This window comes from Hevea brasiliensis, chromosome 6 (genome assembly GCF_030052815.1).
Source record: "Hevea brasiliensis isolate MT/VB/25A 57/8 chromosome 6, ASM3005281v1, whole genome shotgun sequence".
Taxonomy (NCBI): Eukaryota; Viridiplantae; Streptophyta; class Magnoliopsida; order Malpighiales; family Euphorbiaceae; genus Hevea; species Hevea brasiliensis.
Window position 1 is genome coordinate 17989448 of NC_079498.1, and position 7146 is coordinate 17996593.

General features: G+C 38.1%; 1 non-coding gene across 1 annotated transcript; it reads right to left on the reverse strand.

Moving 5' to 3' along the window:
• Nucleotides 1-922: 922 nt before the first annotated feature.
• Nucleotides 923-1029, reverse strand: LOC131181053 (small nucleolar RNA R71). Its single transcript, XR_009149680.1, has one exon. It is a non-coding gene; the product is annotated as a small nucleolar RNA R71 (small nucleolar RNA).
• Between the last annotated feature and the right edge of the window lie 6117 nt (nt 1030-7146).

Genomic DNA, 7146 nt, shown 5'->3' on the forward strand with positions numbered 1-7146 from the left:
TAATTGTGAACTAGAATTAGAATTTATTTGTTTGCTCTTTACCCATTTCGATTAGATTAATCAATTTACCTTGCTCATTTACATTTACCATTTATTCATTAATCATTAGCCCAAATAATCGCTTCATTCATAGTTTAGTAATCAAACAGCAAATCCTCGTGGGAACGATACTTGATTCATCACTTTATTACTTGAGACGACCCGTATACTTGCGGATTTTCGTACATCAAGTTTTTGGCGCCGTTGCCGAGGATTTGATTTTTGTTTGATATTGAACAATTGTTTGTTTGGTTAATTTGGGCATTTTATTTTATTTCTTTTTACCATTTTACTTTGAGAATTTGTTTATTTTGTTTTTCAGGTGCTTTATTTTATGAGAAGGACAAAAAGTGAAGAAATCAATTTATTCTTTGACCCAGAAATAGAGAAGACAGCAAAAGCTTTAAGAGCAGAATCTAAGAGGAGAAAAGCTGAAATTAAAGCTCAACAACAACAAGAAAGAGCACAAGAGCAAGAGGAATTACAAGAAGAAATGGCCAACAACAACAACAATAACAACCGCTCTGTGAAAGATCATGCCTATCCTAACATTAGAGATTTCATGCCAAGTATCACAAGACCAAGGGTAGAAGCTAATAATTTTGAACTGAAGCCTGCACTCTGTCAGATGGTGCAACAATCACAATTTGGAGGAAATCCAAGTGAAAGTCCACATGTGCATCTAGCACATTTTCTTGAGATCAGTGATATGTTGAAGATAAATGGAGTTTCTGATGATGCAATTCGACTCAGATTATTTCCTTTTTCTCTGAAGGACCGAGCTAGAGAGTGGTTACATTCTTTGCCACCGGGTTCTATCACAACATGGGATGAACTTTCTCAAGCATTTTTAGCTCAATATTTTCCACCAAGCAAGACAGCTAAGCTGAGAAATGAGCTGACTTCTTTCAAACCTAGAGATGATGAGAGCTTGTATGAAGCATGGGAAAGGTACAAGGATTTGCAAAGGAGATGTCCACATCATGGGATTCCTAAGTGGATGCTTGTTCAACATTTTTACAATGGAGTTTCACCAGCTATTAGAAGTACAATTGATGCATCTTCTGGAGGTGATCTTATGGAAAAATCTGAAGATGAAGCTTTTTCTGCTCTTGATAAAATTGCTTATAACAACTACCAATGGATTTGTGAGAGGAATGAGATCAAGAAACCAGCTGGTATGTTTGAGCTTGATGCCATGAATATGATTAATGCTAAGTTTGATGCTTTGACAAGGAAGATGGACAAGCTAAGCATGAAAGTAGATTCTTCAGCCGGAGCTTCTAGTAATTCAGTAGAAGTTGGAGCTACAAATGTCAATTGTGCAGCAGATTTTTCTGCACTTAATCAAGATTTTTCAAGTGAGCAAGTGGATTATGTGGGGAACTACAATCAAAGACCAGGTGGTAACTCATTTTCTGCAACTTATGATCCAGCATGGAGAAACCACCCAAATTTCTCTTGGGGAGGTAGACAAGGACAAAATCAGAATTTTCAGCAACCTTCTGGATATCAACAACATCAGAATTTTCAGCAGAATAGAGGTCCTCCTCCTGGAATTTCTAAACCTCAAAATGCACCTGCTCCACCTCTACCACAACAAGCACAACTAGACAAGACAGCTAGATTGGAATCTATGATTGAAACTCTACTTGTGAGCCATCAAAGTCAACAAGAAATGATTTCTCAATTAGCATCTAAAGTAGATCAAATGGCAACACACAACAAGATGTTAGAGAATCAAATAGCTCAACAAGCTAGCTCTTCAAGTAACAAAGCATTTGGGAAGCTCCCTAGCCAGCCAGAAAATTCAAGGGAACATTGCAAGGCTATTACATTGAGAAGTGGAAAAATATTGGAGAATGGAGATAAAAAGATTGAAGAGAAAATTGAAGAAAAGAAAAGTAAAGAAGGAGATGAACAAACTGAAGTTAGAATTGAAGCTGAGAAAGAAAATTCAGTGGAAGAAAAAGGAAGTAAGGAGAGGGAGAGCAAAGAAGAAGAGCCTAAATACGTTGCACCTAAAGCCTACATGCCACCTTTACCATTCCCACAAAGATTTCAGAAAGCAAAATTGGATAAGCAATTTGGGAAGTTCTTGGAGGTATTGAAGTCTTTGCATGTGACTATTCCTTTCACTGATGCCTTAGCACAAATGCCTTCATATGCTAAATTTTTGAAGGAAATTTTATCTAACAAGAAGAAATTGGAGGAATTTGAGACTGTCGCTTTCACGGAAGAAAGCAGTGCTATTTTGCAAAATAAGCTTCCACCCAAACTGAAAGATCCTGGAAGTTTCTCCATACCATGTCACATTGGGGATATCAGTATAGATAAGGCTTTATGTGATCTTGGAGCCAGTGTTAGTCTGATGCCATTGTCTATCTATGAGAAAGTGAAGATTGGAGAAATGAAGCCTACTACCATCTCACTACAACTAGTAGATAGGTCTATTAAATTTCCAATTGGGGTAATTGAGAATGTTCCTCTGAAAGTTGGAAAATTTTGCATACCAGTGGATTTTGTGGTATTGGAGATGGAGGAGGATGTACACATTCCTATTATTCTTGGTAGACCTTTCCTTGCTACTGCTGGAGCTGTGATTGATGTAAAAAATGGGAGACTTACATTAGAAGTTAGGGAAGAGAAAGTTGAATTTAATTTGTTTCAAGCAATGAAAAAGAAAGATGATTCAAACTCATGCTTGAGAGTTGATGTGATAGATGAAGAGGTTAGAGAAGTGCTTAAAAAGCAACATCCTAAAGATCCCTTAGAAGCTTGTTTGGTTCATAACATCAAAAAAGGGGATGAGATTGAAGAAGCTGCAGAATATGCTACAATTTTGGAAGGAAATCCACCTTTGCCTATGGCTGATATTGAAAAGATTGGGAACTTGAAGCAAGAAACAACTTCATCATCAAAGCTTGAAAAAGGTGAAGCACCGAAGGTAGAGTTGAAACTTCTTCCAACAAATCTCAGGTATGCTTTTTTAGGTCAAAATTCTACATATCCTGTGATTGTTAGTGCTAAATTGACTGATTGTGGGTTGAAAATTTATTAAGAGTTCTTAGAAAGCATAGAAGGATAATTGGTTATACCATTGATGATATTAAAGGAATACATCCTTCTGTGTGCATGCATACAATTTTGTTGGAAAATAATCATAAAGCCTCTCGAGAGTCACAAAGGAGATTGAATCCAAATATGAAAGAGGTTGTGAAAAAGGAGATCTTGAAATTGCTTGATGCAGGTATTATTTACCCTGTTTCTGACAGCAATTGGGTAAGTCCAGTTCATGTTGTACCCAAGAAAGGGGGCATCACAGTAGTGAAAAATGAAAATGATGAACTAATACCTACAAGGACTGTAACTGGATGGAGAATGTGTATAGACTATAGGAAATTGAATAATGCAACCAGAAAGGACCATTTTCCATTACCATTTATAGATCAAATGCTTGAGAGACTAGCTCATCATTCTTATTTTTGCTATTTGGATGGCTATTCAGGGTTCTTTCAGATCCCTATTCACCCAGATGATCAGGATAAAACTACCTTCACATGTCCTTATGGTACCTTTGCATATCGAAGGATGCCATTTGGACTATGTAATGCCCCTGCTACATTTCAAAGATGTATGATGTCCATATTTTCTGACATGATTGAGGGTATTATGGAAGTGTTCATAGATGATTTTTCTGTGTATGGTAAATCTTTTGATGAATGCTTATCTAACTTGTCTAAGTTTTTGCAGAGATGTGAAGAGTTCAATTTAGTTTTGAATTGGGAAAAGTGCCATTTTATGGTACAAGAAGGAATTGTTTTGGGGCATCTTGTGTCAAACAGGGGTATTGAGGTGGATAAATCAAAGGTAGAAATTATTGAAAAAATGCCACCCCTAACATCTGTGAAGGGAGTGAGGAGTTTCTTGGGGCATCTTTGGATTTCTGGAGATTCATCAAGGATTTCTCTAAGATTTCTAAACCTCTTACCAATTTATTGAGTAAAGATGTGGAATTTAATTTTGATACTAATTGTATGAATGTTTTTTGCAGGATAAAGGAAGCTTTGATATCTGCTCCTGTTATGCAGCCACCCGATTGGTCATTACCTTTTGAGTTAATGTGCGATGCTAGTGATTATGCCATTGGGGCTGTTTTGGGACAAAGGAGAGATAAGAAGGTGTATGCAATATACTATGCAAGTAGGACCTTAGATGATGCTCAAATAAATTACTCTACTACAGAGAAAGAGTTTTTGGCAGTGGTATTTGCAGTAGACAAATTCAGGTCCTATCTTGTGGGGTCAAAGGTAATAGTGTACACGGATCATGCAGCTATCAAGTATCTCCTTCAGAAAAAAGAGGCTAAACCTAGATTGATAAGGTGGGTGCTACTCCTTCAAGAGTTTGACTTGGAAATTAAAGATAAGAAAGGAGTAGAAATGTGGTAGCGGATCATCTATCTAGATTGAGGCAAGAACAAGGAGAAAATTTGGGAAAAGAGCCCCCAATAGATGATTATTTTCCTGATGAGCAACTGTTAGTAATCATGAATGCACAAGTCCCTTGGTATGCAGATTTTGTGAACTATCTAGTGTGTGGAATCCTTCCACCTGATCTAACATGGCAGCAAAAGAAGAAATTTCTTTTTGATGTAAAGGATTATGATTGGGAGGAGCCATTTTTGTTCAAGAGATGTGGAGATGGGCTGATTAGAAAATGTTTAGCTGATGAGGAGATAGGGAATGTTATTAAAGATTGCCATTCTTCACTTTATGGGGGTCATATGAGTGTGACAAAAACTGCAGAAAAAGTTCTTCAAGCAGGGTTCTTTTGGCCACACATGTTTAAGGATGTGAGGAAGTTTGTAAATGCGTGTGATAGGTGTCAAAGGATGGGTAATATCTCAAAGAGAGATGAAATGCCCCTCCAAAATATATTGGAAGTGGAACTATTTGATGTGTGGGGCATTGATTTCATGTGACCTTTTCCATCATCCTTGGGACACAAATACATTTTAGTTGGAGTAGATTATGTGAGCAAATGGGTTGAAGCTATACCATCTCCAACTAATGACGTTAGAGTTGTGATTAAATTCCTTAAAAAGTTCATTTTTACAAGATTTGGAACTCCACGTGCCATTATAAGTGATGGAGGTTCTCATTTTTGCAACCATCAATTTGAAAGATTATTACAAAAATATGGAGTGAAGCATAAGATTGCAACACCCTACCATCCACAAACTAATGGTCAAGTGGAGATCTCCAATAGAGAGCTGAAAAGAATTCTTGAGACAATAGTGAATAGTTCAAGGAAAGATTGGTCACTAAAGTTAGATGATGCTCTTTGGGCCTATAGAACAGCTTTTAAAACTCCTATTGGAACTACCCCATTTAGATTGGTTTATGGGAAAGCTTGTCATTTACCTTTGGAGTTAGAGCATAGAGCATATTGGGCCATAAGGACACTGAATTTTGACTTAAAAACTACAGGAGAAAAAAGAATGCTGCAATTAAATGAACTCGAGGAACTTAGATTGGATGCTTATGAAAATGCCAAGCTTTACAAGGAAAGAACTAAGAGATGGCATGATAAGCATATTAGAAGGAAAGAATTTCAGGAAGGTGATGTTGTTCTCCTATATAACTCTAGGTTAAGGTTATTTCCAGGAAAATTAAAGTCAAGATGGTCAGGGCCCTACACTGTTATAAAGGTATACCCCTATGGAGCTGTTGAGATAGGCAATGAAACCTCAGGGACTTTTAAAGTTAATGGGCAGAGATTAAAGCATTATATTGTTGGAGAACCCACACAAAAGGTTGTAGAGATTTCATGGCTTAGTTCTCCAATTAGGGATACTTAGGTGATTTGGAGTGGAAGGTTAAGCTTAAGACCTTAAACAAGCGCTTCTTGGGAGGCAACCCAAGCGTATCCTTTTATAGTTCATTAATTTTCCATTTCATTTCATTTTCAGTTTTCACCCTCATTAAACTCAAAAGTGACATTTGTTTATCTTTTGTAGGTCATTCATGAAGATGGGGCAAATTAACACTTGTAGCAAAAAGAAAGAATTAAAGGGAGATCATTTCATTAAGTGTGCAAAAGGTAGTCACAATTAGTGCCTTAATTGAAAAATGCTTGCATGAGCTAAATGAAAATATATTGTGTTTGATGAGTTCTAAGAGATGATGAACTTAAATCCCTCAATTTTATGGTGTTTGTGTGTATTTGGTAACTGCTGAGGGTCATAATAGAATTCCATAGCTTTTGGACTGTTTTTGGTAAGCAAAACCACAATTTTTCCCAAAACCTGCCGAAACTTGCTGATGACATTGCTTGTCAAGCAGAGTCTTAAGCAAATTCTGCTGAACCTTATGCTTAACCCCAAGCATGGCCCATAATACCACATGTCTGCCCCACATTTTAAAAAGCCCAGAACTTCCGCCATTTTATAAAAGCCTCGCCCTCACTCTCGATAAACCTCGCCGACTCCCTTCCAACGCCATTTTTTCCGGCAAATTTTTACGGGAAACTGAAGGGTTTCTTTCTTTTCATTAAAATGGTAAGAACTAAAATGTGGTCTACCCACAAACCCAAACTCAGCAGATTTCGACCTAAAATGGGTACTCCATCCTCATTGCCCACAAACCCTAACCCCAGCCCCAGTCCACCGCTCCCTCAGTCCCCACCACCACAAACGCCGCCATTACCTCCATCGCCACCACCTCAGTCACCACCACTACCCCCAAGCCAAATTCCACCTCTCGTTCCGCCAACTCCCTTCTCGCCGCAAACCGAACCGCAAAATGAAACACCAATTTTCGACACTCATTCCCCAGAACCAACACCTGAGGATGTGCCTACTCAAACAAAAACCAAGGGTAAAACTAAAAAAGCTGTAAGTAGATCCAAGAAAACCCCTGTCGGAAAACGGAAACGAGTACCCTCTGTTCCTTTCGACCTAAATTCTCCACCTCAACCTTCCTCTGAACCAGTCAGCAAAAGGACTAGGTCTTCCTCGCAAACTCCAGCACCAGTGGTCCAAACTCCAGTACCTCAGTCTCCCTTACACTCTCCAGCACCTGCGTCATCTGCCGATAATATAGA